Source organism: Vulpes vulpes, chromosome 9, assembly GCF_048418805.1.
Source record: "Vulpes vulpes isolate BD-2025 chromosome 9, VulVul3, whole genome shotgun sequence".
Classification (NCBI taxonomy): domain Eukaryota; kingdom Metazoa; phylum Chordata; class Mammalia; order Carnivora; family Canidae; genus Vulpes; species Vulpes vulpes.
Window position 1 is genome coordinate 107,995,288 of NC_132788.1, and position 15,107 is coordinate 108,010,394.

At 56.7% G+C, this 15,107-nt stretch overlaps 1 protein-coding gene across 2 annotated transcripts in view; it reads left to right on the forward strand.

Annotated features, from left to right (window-relative positions):
• GNG7 (G protein subunit gamma 7) overlaps positions 1–15,107 on the forward strand; it is a 125,217-nt gene that overhangs the window by 28,636 nt on the left and 81,474 nt on the right. For both annotated transcript variants that reach the window (XM_072721896.1, XM_072721897.1), the window contains exon 2: positions 3,861–3,918. The gene's annotated coding sequence lies outside the window, so the exon portion shown is untranslated. The remainder of the gene's footprint in view (positions 1–3,860; positions 3,919–15,107) is intronic.

Sequence of the window (15,107 nt, forward strand, 5' to 3'; positions counted from 1 at the left end):
TAGGAAATGCATTTGGCCAGGACTGACCCAGCTTCTCTCGGGTCTGGTTCACAGGAGCTTGTTGAAGGAGTCACTGGTGAAATGTGAGCACTTAGCCATCATCTGGTCCAAGATGGGCTCCCATTCCCCTCCCCACTCCCCCTTCCCTTCCTCCCTCCCCTGCCCACCCTCTCTACGCCCTTCCTCCTTTCTAAAATCAAAATTCTAATTTGTCTCTTCAAGACCCTCTCTTATTAGACAGCTTTTTAAAGTAGCATTAGGTTTATGGGAAAACTGAGCAGGAAATAGAGTTCCCACATCTCCCGTCGCCACCCTGTTTCCCCAGTGTCACCATCTGGCTCTGGTGGGGCACCGTTGTGATCAATGAGCCAGTATTGATATATGACCATTAACCAAAGTCCTAGTTGACTTTCAGGTCAGTCTTTGCCCCACCCCTCTCCTAGCCCGGTGGTTGATAAAAGAGTTCTACTCGAAAAGGAATTTACCCCCCAAAAGGGGACAGGGCACTCAGAGGCAGCAGCGGCTCATGAGCTAGTGTGTCCAGGTGGGCACAGAACTTCAGATAGAAGCATAGAAGCTTCAGGAAGCTTGTCCTCCTACCCTGCCAGGGACTCTGGGCCAGGTCTGGGGACGTCTGTGGTTGTCACCACTGGGGCTGTCCTGGCATCCAATGGGTGGGCGATGCTGCTCAATGCCCCCTGCCCCCTGCCCCAGATGCCCGCCCACACAGAGAATGACCAGCTCCTATATCAGCAATGATGGGAGAGTGGGGGACCCTGAATTCTAGAGGGAGGGACAGTAGCGTTTGCACACAGCAGGGTTGTGTCATCCCTCTGGAAAAGTTCTGGAGGCTCTGATGGAGTGAAGTGGGTTGTGACTTGCCTTCCTCTCGGACGAGACACCCTGTGTCAGTGGGGGCTGGCCCCTCGGTTCCTTGAGGGAGAGTTACTGACGACAGGCTCCAACGGCTGCCCTTGGTTGCTGATCTGTGTGTTTCGTCCTCCCTTCTCACACTGACAAACGATGTAGCTGAGAGCAGAGGCCTGTGTGCCAGGGCTTGCTCCCGGCCATACCTGCACTCCCCAAGCCCCTGTGCCCATCCTGCAGGCACGTGGTGGGGTTCCGGCCCTTCCCATCTCACAAGCCAGTGTCACCCAGCTCTGGGGAGCGTCCTGGTGTCCCTGGCCCTGCAGACCTTCCCTGAAGGTCTGACTGGGTCAGAGCATGGGGTGTGGTGACGTGCAGTGGCCTGCAGAACCGACACGGCTCTGGCGCTGGGGGGTCTCGCCTCTTCCTGGAGGCTCGACTGAATCACCACCCGATGCTGGTGGTGCTGGGGGCACAGGGTCTTTCCAGGAGCTGAGGACCATGTCCTGGCATTAGTGTGGTGGCTCTACAGCCTTGCGGATATCCTGACAGCCACTGCATCAGACACTTGAATGGATGAATGTTATGGTAGGAGAATTCTATCTCAACTTAAAGGAAAGGGAAAGAGAAAGGAAGCACGTAGACAGGATGAGGGTCCCAGGTCATCAGAAGTCCTGCCCAGGACAGATGTTGGCAGTAATCCTTCCAACGAGGGCACCCCAATGGCCACTGTCATCGCTGGCTTCAAGTTTGTCCTAATTATTGAACAAGGGATTCTGGTTTCACTTGGCTACTGGCTCACAAATCCTGGAGCAGGTCCTGCTGCCGGGTCCCACCTCCTCATCCCACTGCTGGCCCTTCAGGAGGGCTTGTGGTTTCCCTCTGACAGGGAAAGTGAAAGCCCAGCATCTTTGCATGGGTGAAGGTCACAGGGACAGCCAGGCGCCAGCTGGTGCAGCTCACAGCCTGTGGACTCACGGGTCCCGGGACAGAGCTGCAGGGCATGTTGCTCAAGCTGGTCTGGGCTAAGCACCGCCACAATGGGGGTGTCTGTGGTGGTCACCTCGAGACCAAGTTCAAGTGCCAGGGCTGCTGTTACAGAGCTGGGGAGGGGGGGTGATTTACACACGTGAAGGTGGGGAGTGAGAAACTGTCTTGAAAAGGATCCATGACACCATGTTCATAGCGGCACGGTTCACAGCAGCCAGGAGGTGGGGACACCCAAGTGTCCCATCAGTAGTGAAGGGATTCACACAGTGTGCCTATCCACACACCCAGGCACGTCCCTCGGCTGTGAACACGCTGCCCCAGGGACAGCCCCTGAGCCCACGACGCTCAGGGAGGGAACCAGACACAGGAGGACCCGTGGTGTGTGAGTCCATGTGTGTGACACGTTCAAGACGGGCTCCTCCATGGACAGGGAGGGGACTCATGGGGGCCAGGGCCTGGGAGGGGATGAGTGATGGCTGATGGGGACGGGGTTTCCTTTAGGGATGATGAGTAAGTCCTAAAGTTGGTAGTGGTGATAGTTGCACGACTCTGAGAATACTAGAAGCACATTATTATGCACTCTGTGGCACAAGAACCCGATCTCAGTGGGACAGCCATAGAAGACGATACCTGGTTATCAGTCACTGTACAGGTTTTGACAGCGTCTCCTAGTTGTGTAAGGAGCTACCAGGGTTGCAGCTGGGTACAGAGGGCCCGAGACTCCTCTGACTGGTTAGTTTTGCAACTTCTTGTGAGTCTTTAATTGATTCAGAAATAAAAACTTGAAGGATTGTGTGCATAGGTGACCCCTGCAGGTCTCGGCCTCCAGGGTCAGGGGCATATTGCTCTGGCCATTCCTCTATCATCCCTGCTGGTTGGCCTGGCCTTTCAGGGCACCCTCTGGCCTCTATCTAGCAGCAGCCATCCTCCCACTAGGTAGGTCCCAGCAGCTCCCCGGGCCTGTCTGGGGGCATTTCTGGGGCTGTGGCGCCACCTGCAGGTGACAATGGGGGAATTTCAGTTCTCCATCCCCGCCCCTGGGTGACAATGAAATGGCCCGAACTCCCAGAAAGGGAACCAGTATTGAAATCTTTGAGGGTTTGTTTGTTTTTTTTTTTTTTAAAGATTTATTTATTTGAGAGAGAGCGGGAGCGAGAGCGAGAGCATGGGGAGGAGCAGAGGGAGAGAGAATCCCAAGCAGACTCCTCACCAAGCATGGAGCCTGACATGGGGCTCGATCCCATGACCCCAGAGATCATGACCTGATCTGAAACCAAGAGCTGGATGCCTAGCCACCCAGGTGCCCTAGAATTGAGTTATTTTTAAATAACTTTTTAATTTTAAAATAATTGTAAGTTTTCAGGAGTTTCAAAGAATTCCTATTTGCCCATCACCCAGTCTCCCTCATTTGGCTGCTCCTTCTGGACCCACAGTGCGGTGCCTTTGTGGCAATCATGCGCTTCATGAACCCAGCCCTGGTCTGTTCAGATTTCACCAGTTTGCCCCTAATGTCCTTGTCCTGCCCCGGGACTGCATCCAGGATGCCACATTGCATTTGGTCCTCACATCTCCTTAGGCAGACCCTGGTGAGTTGGTGGGTGCCCTGGGGCAGGGGCTTGACTCAGTTTCCACCTCATCCTCACGGGAGACCGCAAGGGTCAAGTGATGCAGGCGAACATCATGACAAAGCACAAAAGATCACATAACCATCCAATCCTTTCATCCATTTAGTTTGGGAGCCTTTGGAAAATTTACCAGGGATGACCTTGCAAACTTCTAAGAGATCTTTCTGGCAAATTGCTTTCCTAAGTCCCACCTCTGTGCTGGGAGGCCTGTGTGTGCGCCGTCCCCGAGTCTGGCTGGATAGCCAAAGGCAGGACCCCGCGGGGTGGTCTTTATAGCAGTCTGACTGTGAGCTCCAGACTCTTCTTCACAGCCGCCACTGATGGACACACATTCCTGACCAAATGATGCTCCACTGAATGGTTCTGTTTTTCTTCCAGGGAGCGGACGTGTGGTTCCTGACCCTTGGCACCAAAGACAGCTAGGCCTCGTGCACAGGTCAGTGTCATGATGTTTTCTCACTGTTGACGTAAACGTGGGCCGGCCTGGTGTGGAGGGGCAGGGCCCTCTGGCATGTGCAGGGTGGCCCATCCGGAGCCACTGCCAGGAGCAGAGCCGAGTCACTGGACATGACAGATCTCAAACCTGGCGCCTGTCCTGGCGACTGGGAGGCACTGTGCAGCCAGGAGGACTCTGAGGCTCACATCCTGCCCTCTTAACTCCATCTGTCTGTCCATCGGTATCATTCCGAAAGGGTGTCGAGTGGCCTTTAGCATGTGGGGCAGGGGCGGTATGAAGGTGAGTGGGGGTGGGGTGGGGGTGCAGTGGCCTGTGGTGGCCCCCAGTCTCCCCTTCCACCCTCCTGGGAAGGGCTCTGATGCTCTTGTGTGTTTTTCTAATGAAAATTCTGATGGAACTTTGATTAGGGTTGTGTTTCATTTGTCAGTAAATTTTAGGGATATTGGATGTCTTTATAATATTGGATATTCCTAAACTGGGTGTGCATGTGTGTTTAAGCAAAAAAATGATAGAAAAGGAGGTAGACCCCTAAGATGCACATCCTGTGGGTCCGTCTCCATGAAGTTTCTAGAAAGGCCAGTCTGCAGGGATGGGAAGGTACTTTGGTGGCCACCAGGACTGGGGTGGGAATGGAGACTCGCCGTGGGTGTGCATGGGGGGCAGTTGGGCGAGCTGGTGGCCTCACCAGACTCCTCGCCTTGTGTGCTCCTAACTTGCGAGTTCTATGGCCTGTGACGTGCACCTCAGTAAGATTGCAGGGGACATGGTTTGGAGAGGACAGAGGCCAGGAGCTGGAGCCCTCAGCCAAGCAGGACATGTGGGTGCCCAGCGGGTCCACAGGGATGATCTGTGTGGTGTCTGTGTCGCAGACTTGCCAGCCAGGTGGGGTATTTGGGGACTGCCAGCAGCCGGCCAGGTGGAGGTGGACTGACGTCCTGTAGAAAGGGCAGTGCAGGCAAAGGAGTAGCAAAGCCCTAAAGCCCTCCCCCAGCGACGGCGTGCCCACCGGGGGATGGCGTGCTGGTGTCTTGGTGAGCGTTTTCCTGTCTCCCTGTGAGTTCTGTCCACACACATGATTCTGGATAAATAGGATTTACTCTTTAACATGCTCCCTGTCAGTAAACCTGCGTTTCCCTCATCTCTCTTGACGTCACCTTAGCATTTCATATTGTAGGCAAATGGTTATTCAGTGCTTTTAAAATAATTTTACAGCTGATTTAATTGATCCATGGGTTGGCTTCTGGGGGTGTTTCTTTTTCTGTTTCTTTTCTCTCTCCCCCCCCCCCCTTTTATATTCTGGGACGAATATCTTTGTGCAGACCTTGTGCATCCCTGTTTGGTTGTCGTCTGGGGTGGATTCCCATATGTAGGTGTGCTGTGTGTGTGAGGGAGAGAGAGAATCCGGGTGTCCCGGCTTCCCCTTCGGACAGCCGCTGCCCGCTACCCGCCCCCCCCCCCCCCCCGCCCCGCCCCGGCCCCTGCCGAGTGCCTGTCTCTAAAGCCATCTGCCCACCCGTCTGAGCAGCCGGGCCAGTTGCAGTGCTGCGGGGTCGGATGGTTGGGGTTTCCACATGTTCCCCCCGCCCCCGGCCCTGGTGTACCTTCTGTAAGCAGCGGGCTATGTTTCTAACCTTCCTCGTGAGGCTCTCTCTCCATCTACGTGCTTGAGCTCTTTATACACTGTGTTTGAACTTTGTCTTTCTCTGAGTGGCTGCTGTCTGGCATCCGTCCCGTGCGCTGTGAATATTGCTCTGAGAGGGCCCTTACACTGTACTCACCACGGGTTTTCTCACGGATTGAGGACACTGGCGCTCGCCTGCGTGTTTTGTTTGGCACTATCCCAAATTTCAAGATGCTAGAAAGCAATTCACCTACATTGTGTTTCAATTGCATCTTTTATGCTTATGTCTTCGATGCAGGCTCACTGATGGTTCTGACCCCCACAGCGGGCCAGGGCATGCGGGGCTGTGTGGTGTGGGGAAGGCACTGCTGGAGGGGCTTGGAGTGACTCGGTGAGCTGGCACGCCGTGGGCAGAACTGGCAGGTGCTGTCCTGTAGGAGCTCCTCAGAGGGGGAATGCCAGGCTTTCCCTGGTTATGTTTTAACTAAATAGTCCCTCACCGAGCACATCCTGTTTGTCGGGGGCTGTGAGGTGTCTGTAGGTGACTCGACATCCCAGAGCCCAGCCAGGATTTACCATCTCCGAGCAGCCCCACGGCACTGAGCAAAGGCTACCACCACCTGCCCTCGTGGCAGAACCAGCACTCCAGCAGGAGATGAGCCAGAGTTTGGGGTGCTTGCCCCTGGGGTGTGGGGCTGAGGGTCCGAGCCAGAGTGCTGCAGTTCCCTCTGGTGGCCACGAGGGGGCAGAGAAGGCCCATGAGGGTCTCCTCAGGACCTGCCCCTGAGCTGGGCGTGGGTGGAGGGGCAGGTGGGCGCCCCCGGTATTAACACGGTCTCTCTTGGAGCGCCTGACCACTCTGTTCCCTTCCCCTGGGCATTTCAGCACCGAGAGTCCTGTGGTCACCCTGTCCCAGGCCCCCACCTGCCTTGCAGATTTGGAGCTTCCCCTGGTTGGGACAGGCATCTGCCAGATGGCCCCTTCCACTTGGTGTAGGAGGGATCTAGGAAGCACTGGCTCTGCGACCTTGGGGGCTCAGGGCACCTGTACCCCAAAACCCACCCTGGACCCGGGCACGGCCCAGTGGCCAGAGCAGAGACGATGACACAGGACAGGGTGGGCATCCTGGCTGCTGTACCCCCCAGTGTGAAGACTGAATCTTGCTTCTGGAGGAGCAGCCAGTGGCTCCAGCCCCACACGGGTCTTCCTTTGGGACTCACCTACATGACAGCAGCCCACAGAAACCCCCTGGGGCCGCGTGGGCGTGGAATCTGGCGGGTGTTGCCCTGAGCACCTGTGGTCTTGGGCGCTTCCTGCCTGGGCACAGGGTGGCCCTCCCAGATTTCATCCCTTCCCTCAGCAGGGGTTTCTGAGTGTAAACCTGGGCCGGGCTCTGGGGAAATGGCAGTGACCAGAACAGGTAAAAACCCTTGGCTCTCTAGGAGCTGACATCCCTGAAAGAACTGGAGGCCCACTGGGGGTTCCCCGCCTCAGCACTGCTGACACCAAGTGGGTCACTCCCACTTGGGGCACTCCCAAGTGGGTCACTCCCACTTGGGGCACTCCCAAGTGGGGCACATCCTGGGCACAGGGAGCATTATGGGGGGCAGCATCCCTGGCCCCATCCACTCGATGCCAGGAGCTCCTCCCTCCACAGTGGAAATGACCACACATGTCCCCAGACATGGCCTAGGGTCCCCTGGTGGTAGGACGAGGGCACTGTCTTAATGGTTTCTCTCTCACTGTGTCTTTATGGGGTTCCTGGCTACTGGGTGGGTCTTCTCACTGCCCTGGAGTCTGAGGGTGGGGACCACAGCCAGCTGGTGCATGCCTCCTGGAGTGGCAAGTCAGCGTTCCTTCAGCATGGCAGCTGCCAGGGACAGCTCAGACCCCCTGTCCCCTGAGGGCACTAGACTTTCACCTTGGGAGTCGTCTGGGCCGTGGTGGCACTAGCTTTCCTTTGGATGAGACGTCATCTTTGAGCTGAATCTGGTGTCTAGAGCTGCAATTTCCAGCATGGGAGAAACTACTGGCAGCTACCGAGCACCCGAAGTGGGCCCTCAGTGGAAATGATATTTTGCATATATTAGGTTAAATCTGTGATTCTTATGAGGGCAATCTTGCCCCCAGGGGGCACTGGGTGGTATCCAGAGACCCCTGTGGTTGTCATACTGGGGATGCAGCATCTAGTGGGTGCAGCTCAGCCCCTGGGGCACCCCTGCACAGTGGCCCGCCCAACGTCCACAGTGCTCGGGGGAGGGGGAGGACACCGCAGACAAGGACAGGCATTTATTTCCAGCTTCTTGCTCACAGCAGAGAGTACAAAAGAACTCCGCGACCTTCAAACAGCAGAGTGTATTTTTCTGATTGCTCCTTGTTCCCCTGGGAGCTTTTGAACGTTCCTGCCGAGAGCACCGCCAGAGCCTTTTATCTCCAGAGTGGCCCTTGCATGGAGCAAACTCCAGCCTGCAAGTCGGAGCGCGCTGCCTTCCCTCTGGTTGGCTACCCGCTTCGGGTCTGTCCCAGGCGTGTCGAAATGCACGTTACTATCAGTTTTTTCTGTGGACAAGCTGTTCTCCTGCAAGAACTGCCAAGATACACAATCAAAACCTTAAAATGTTCTCCTCACGAAAGGTCAGGGGCTGCTGCCTCCTTCCCAACAGAAAACATATACAAAACATACATAATTAAGGGGTGCCATGCTGAAGGGGGTCAAGGGGGCCCCTGCTGTAGCCCACGGTGCCCGAAACCCTCTCCCTGCAGCCCGCAGGCACTGATCCGGCCGATGAGGACACACGTGGTGCTTCCCGAGGCAGCAGGGGTGGCTCATGCATGAGTCTGGCCCTCCCTCCACTGGGGCTCTTCTCCCCCAGGGGCCACAGGGCTGCCTCTTGGGAGGTCTGTGGCCATCACGACCGGGGAGCCCCTGGCATTGAGTGGATGGGGCCAGGGATGCTGCGCAGCCCTCCAGAGCACCCAGGACGCCCCCGGAGAGTGACCTGCCCAGGTGTCTACCGTGGTGAGGGGAGAAATCTCTGCTGCACAGCACTCTCACCTCCTGAGGGAGTCAAGATCACACTTTCTTGCCCATGTGTACCACTGCCTGGTTTCCACCCAAGCTATCTCCCCAACCCTTCTATGCTACCCGACCCTGAGTTTACCAATTTGACAGTCAAGACCTACATGGGAGACTGCTGGAGCAGGGCCCCCATCAGTGGGCCTGCCAGAACTGGAGCAGCCCTGTGGCCACACAGGGGCGGAGACCACGCCTCCTAGGGCACAGGCACGTTGCTGGGCAACAGCTCGCACAGTCAGCCTCCCTCGGGGCAGGGCAGGGCTCACATGCTGCCAGCAGAGGGTCATCAAACTGCAGCCTCTTTTGACTCAAAACACCCACGGGTGACAGTCACATGTGACAGGAAGGTGGGGGCGGGGGAAACGGGAGCCCTGTGGTGGGCAGCAGGGTCCTGGCATCTTCCTGGGGCCTGTTCTCAGCCTGGTTCCCTTGGAGCTGGTGGGTTAGTGGCCCCTGATTTCTTTCTCTCCTACTTCACACTTTTAGTCCACAAACGTGTGTGTGCCTGGGCCCCGCGGGCTAAACTGTTTGTGCCTGCCTGCAGAAGCCCCGGGTGCAGCGTGGGGGTGCAAGCCGAGGGCTCAGGTGTGGCCAGGAGGGGGCCTGGTGCCCAGCGAGGGAGGCAGGGAGAGGGACCTGGGGCCCAAGGGCTGCTACGCCAACCTCAGCCTGGCAGAGGTCTGAGCAGGTGCCCCAAGGGCAGGCCCATGGGTCGTCGGGGGCTCACCTCTGATGCCCACAGACTGAATCACTGGTGGTCTCCCATTGTCACTGCCGACCCCCGTGTGACAGACACTGGCAACGAGGTCTTTGGAGGGGCGATACTGTATCTTGGTCTTTGTGCACGACTCCTGGCTCACCACTCTCCAGCTTTTGGACTTTCTGAGCGAGAGGAGCACCCTCTGTGTGTGACTGACCGTGAGAGTGGTTGGGAAACCCCAGGGTGCCCAGCACTGCGTCACACAGAGCGTAGTAGACACAGCCAGCGTCACCGTGTATCAGCTCCTGGTTCCACAGGTCCACAGTGTGGACGGTATGGCTGTTGCTGTGCTTGGGACCTCATGGGGCTCTGCCAGAGCTGACTTCTCACCGCAGCTCCGCAGAGACAACCGCCTCCAGCCTCACTCCCGCTGTTGGCAGGATTCAGTTTCTTTGTCTTGCTAGCAGCTGGCAAGAGACCACCCAAGCCTTAGAGGCCACTCTCAAGTCCTGTCCGAGCCACGTGACTCTTCCGCTGGCCTCCACACACTTCCAGCTTCTCCTGTCAGCAAGGTCCCTGACCCTTTGTAGGGCTTGTGTGATTAGGCCAGGCCCACCCAGGTGAATTCCCCTTTTAATGAATTCAAAGTCAACTGACTTGGAAGCTTAATTACATCATTCAAACCCCCTTCTTCCATACAAAATTGTCTAAGCAGGGGATGGTATCATATCACGTTCCCAGGTCCAGTCCACACTCAGGGTTAGTCTACACAGTGTGTTCAGCACAGGGCAGGGATTCGGGGGCCCTTAGAATCTTACTGGCCACAGAGGGAAAGACAGGAACACAGTCACTCAAGACACAGCCAGCCTGAAGCCCCAGCTGGGGCTGCACCACAGGTGTCTTTGTCTTCTGGTCTGACTTCCGCCCTGTGTTTGCTGGGAGTGCTGCCAGGACACTGGGGGTCAGGACTGGGAGAGAGAGGAGGTGTTTGGAGAATGCATGGCGTGTCTTGTCCCAGTTACACCTCAGTCTACTCATGGCTTCATCTAATTTTTTTTTAAAAGAATTTATTTATTTTTCATGAGAGACACAGAGAGAGGGAGAGACACAGGCAGAGGGAGAAGCAGGCTCCCTGCGGGGAACCTGATGTGGGACCCTGGGATCATGCCCTGAGCCGAAGACAGATGCTCAACCACTGAGCCACCCAGGCATCCTTTCACCTAATTTTTTTAACTTCTTTTTATTTTATTTTATTTATTTATTTTGTTTGTTTGTTTGTTTTGAAGATTTTATTTATTTATTTATTAATGACACACACACACACACACACACACACACACAGAGGCAGAGACACAGGCAGAGGGAGAAGTAGGCTCCCTGTGGGGAACCTGATGTGGGTCTCGATCCTGGGAATCCAGGATCATGCCCTGGGCTGAAGGCATCCCTACCTAATTTAAAACAAAACAAAATAAAACAAAACTTTATTTTGAAATACAGATTCAGAGGGAGTTGCGAGCTCTCCCACAGCACGGCCCTGTGTCCCCCCCCATCCAGCTGCCACCAGCCGTGGCATGTCTTGTAACTATGGTACAGAACCAGGCAGTCGGACAAGGACTGTGTGTGCGTGGTTCCCTGCTGTTTGCCACACGCTTCGCCTCATTTAGGAGTGTGCAGGACTATCCCATGTCCATAAAGTGGACAGAGCTCTTCTCACTCGTGTGCACAGCACCAGTGGGGCAGGCAGCGGGGAAACAGATGCAGGTGTGTCTGCCTTGATGGCACCATGTGCCACGCCTGTACTCGGCAGTGCCCTCCTCTTCCCCACAACTCTAGGGGCAGCCAGCCCTCCGGTAGTTCTTGCAGAAGGGAAGAGGTGTGAGTTGTGGGAGCCACCAGCGCCAGAAGGCTCAGGTTCAAGTCCAGGTGTATGTCTCATACACACCCGTACCCAGGCCACTCACCTGACCTTCCTGAGCATGGAGGCTGGGTCCACTGTCCCCTCTGCTGTCCTGGCATCCGTGGAAGGGCCGAAAGTCATGGTGAGAGACTCCAGCTCCTACAGGGGAGAGACCCCGTCCTTATTGCCCTTGTCTGTCTTGCCCAACCCCTGCAGGCCCACTACAATATCCCCTTGTTTGAATGAAGCCTTCCTCCCCTTCCCCCTCAAGTTCTCAACTGTCTTCTCCATGCCTTGCAGAATCTGACACCTGAGAGGGGTTCCGGAGGTGGGTATTCCTCACCGCAGCATTTACAGGGGCCGTGGCATTTACAGTGGCCATGTGGGCCGCAGCTTCCAAGATGCTGCTCCAGGTGGGCACCCTCTGCTGTCCACACCCTGTCTTATCCCTGCTCTTCGTGTGCGTGGAACCCCTGAATAGACCGGATGCCACTCTTACGCTTAGGCTAATGGGAAATGGCAAAAGGGATTTTGCAGGTATAGGAAGACCCCTATTTGGTTGACTTTGGCTTAAGAGAGACAGTGTCTAAGTGGGTCTGACCTAATCAGGCCAGCTCTTGAAGGAGACCAGGAGCATATCCAGAGGACTCAGGTCCATAGATAGATGGTGGACAGTCAGTGCCAGGGTCTGGAGGACAGAGAAGGGAGTTAGTGTCCAACAGTGCTTCGGGTTTGAAAGATGAAAAGGTTGTGAACATCCATTGCACACAGACATGGATATTCTTAATGCTAATGAACGATACGTGTAAAAATGGGTGAGATAGGTGTTTGTTCTTTGCCAAAATAAAGAGACAGAGACAGAGAGAGCAGCAGCAGACATTCTATGGCCTTGAGGAAACCAAGTGGCCACATCGTGAATCCAGGAGTCAGTGAGGAAGTGGGGGCCTCCTAGCAACTGTGCAAAAGCGGGTCCCCAGCCCCACCAGCTACTTGATTTCAGGCCGAGAGCCTCAGTTGAGGCCCCTTTGCGTCCCTGTCACTGATGAGGAAATGGTGGCAGAGGGGCTAACGACTTGCACATGGCCACATGGTAAGTGTTTTGGAACATTCACATCAGCTGCGTCCATGCCCTGGGCCAGGGATGCTTAGCCAGTGCTTAGCAAGTGAGTGAAAGAGAGAAGGTTCCGGCACAATCCTCACCTGACCTGCACTGAGAGGTGAGTCTGTGACCGGGCAGTGACACATCAGGGACAGAGCACAGAACCCAGGAGGAGTCACGATCACATGCAGCTTCCTTGGCCCCGTCATCGCTGGAGCTCATTAGCCTCCTGGAATGTGACATGCCGTTCCCTGGCTGCCTGACTCACGTTCCCGCTCATCCAGACCCCTGCTCCTGTGGGAAGGGGGCGCCCACAGCCGGGCACCCTCGGCCCACGTGGGGCTCGCCAGGCCAGAGGCAGCTGGAGGGGCAGAAAGCAAGGTCTGGCAGCTCCAGGCGGATGTTCCTGGCACCAGGCTGCCAGCTGTGGGTGTCCTTGATGGGAGTGGGGGTCGCGGGGGTGAGGGACAGGCACATGGAGTACATGGCCAACATCCGGGATCCGGGCTGGGGTTACACCAGCTGGTCCCCCTGGCAAACCATTAACCGGCCTTCTATGTCCTGGCGCTGTGGGGTAGATCCAGCTGGCCCCCTGGGTGCCGCAGACACTGGGCTGCATCTTGGGCACTGCAGGGTGGGGGTCAAGCAGCATCCCTGGCCCCACCCACTCAATACCAGCCCCTCCTCCCAGTCGTGATCACCCAGTGTCCCCCGGGGCAGGACTGTGCTGGATGAGACCCCAGTCGAACAAACTGATGGTGAGAGTGAGTGCTGGTGTTCAGGGAGGCCTTCCTGGAGGAAGTGATGTCTGAGTTGAGGTTAACAGTGCCCTGGAGCTGCCTGGGTACAGGTGCACAGGAGTTGATGCCGGTGCCAGGAAGGGGTGTACACGCTGAGGATAAAGAAGCAAGGAGGCCGAGGGCAGAAGCCGTGCTTCATACCGTGGGTTCCAGGCCCATCCCTGGCCACAATGAACTGACATTGTTTCCAGAGAAGGTGAGGGTGCCCAGTCACCCCCAGTGGTGGTGGGCAGAGGGCCCCTGGGCTTCAGGACTGGTTCCACAGTGCTGCAGGCCAGGCCGGCTGGGGGATGGGGATGGCCGTGGGCGCTGGAGCCAGGCCCCGGAAGCACAGCCCCTCCCAGCTCTGAGACCCTCAGCCAACCCGGCCCCCACCCTCAGTTTCCCTCTGGTGAACTCCTGGGGTCGTTGCAAGAGGTCGATGAGGTAAGCAGCCCCCCGGCCTGGGCACAGCCAGGGCTCTGGATGAACAGGCAGCATGTCCCTTCGCCTGTGGTCATTGGGGGTCAGCCTCCCCAGGGCCCTTCCTCTTGGGCTCTGCCTCCTTCCTCCTCAAAGACCCCTGAGTTCACCTGGCTTGTCTGGTACCCATGGGAATGCTGGGGCTGAGGGAGGAGCCCCAGGCGCTCTGGCAGGTTGTGGCAAGCCCCAGACCCCTGCTTCTGTCCCTGTGATGGAGGAGGAGAAAGAAGGGGCTGACCATGTGCACAGAATGTGCCCCTGGCCCAGAGCCTGCACCCCTGGGAAAGTGGCAAACGGAGTCCATCCTCTGCAGGCCCAGCCTGCAGGCCTCAGGAAGGGCCACAGCTGTGCGGTAACTCAGTGTCCCCGCTCACCTTGTTTTTCTGTTCTCGGGGCAGAAACAGCCCGGCCCCCGCAGCGGATCTCTCCATGCCCAGTGAACACCTGGGACATGGTGGGGCAGGATAGAGGGGCCGGCTTTCCTTGCCCACTGCCTGCACTCCCCTTCCTGGCTCCTACCAGGGATGGTTGGCAGAGCTGGTCTCTGCACACTTCCCAGAAGACCAGCATGCTCCACTGCGTCCTGGAGGGAGCCCAGCCGAGATGGCGGCTCCATGCCACGAGGGCCCCGTGGCCACCATGCTTATGCACAGGCCGTATTGCGCCACACACAGCAAAACCAGGGCAGAGGCGACCTCCGGAGCATCTGGAACACCTTCTCCTTTTCTTTTTTTGGTGGGTAAAATACACCTAAAATTCACCACCTTAACCGTCTCTAAGCGCACGGCTCAGGGCACGAAGCACACGCACCCCACCCTGCACCCACCCCTACCACCATCTCCAGAACCTTCCATCTACCCACATGGATATCCTGTCCCCAGGAAGCACAGACCCCCCGCCCCCCGCCCCACCCTTGGCTCCCACCACCTCCTCTCTGTCTCTGTGGATGGGCCTCCTCTAGGGACCTCCTGGGAGTGGGGTCCTGCAGGAGGTGTCCTTCTGGGTCTGGGTCTCCTCCCTGAGCCCGGTGTCCTCGGGGTCCGTCCACGTGGGGGCAGCTGTCTGGGTCCCTTCCTTCCTGAGGCTGGATCGTATTCCAGGTATGGACGGACCACATTATGTTCATTCATCCGTCAGTGGATGCTTGAGTTGTTTCTTCCTTTTTTGGGGGTTGTTGTGAATAAGTCATGCTGCTGTGAACACGAGGGTGGGAATACCTGTTTGAGTCCCTGCTTTCACTTCTTTGGGGGATAAGGTACCTTTTTGTTCTGGTTTGACACCTCACCCCAGCCTGTGGGCCACCTGTCTGCCCCCCAAGGCACAGCCCAGTGTGAGCTGTAGAATCCAAGATATGCCTTCTCCCTCACCCACCCTTGCTTGGACCCGCACACCTCTAGGAAAAAAATAGACTTTTTGCACAAATAGAGATGCCATGAGATCAAAGGTCCTAAGGTACAATTGGTAAAGTTGAGAATGACATCTCCTTCCCCCTGTGCTCTTAGCCTTCCTGCCT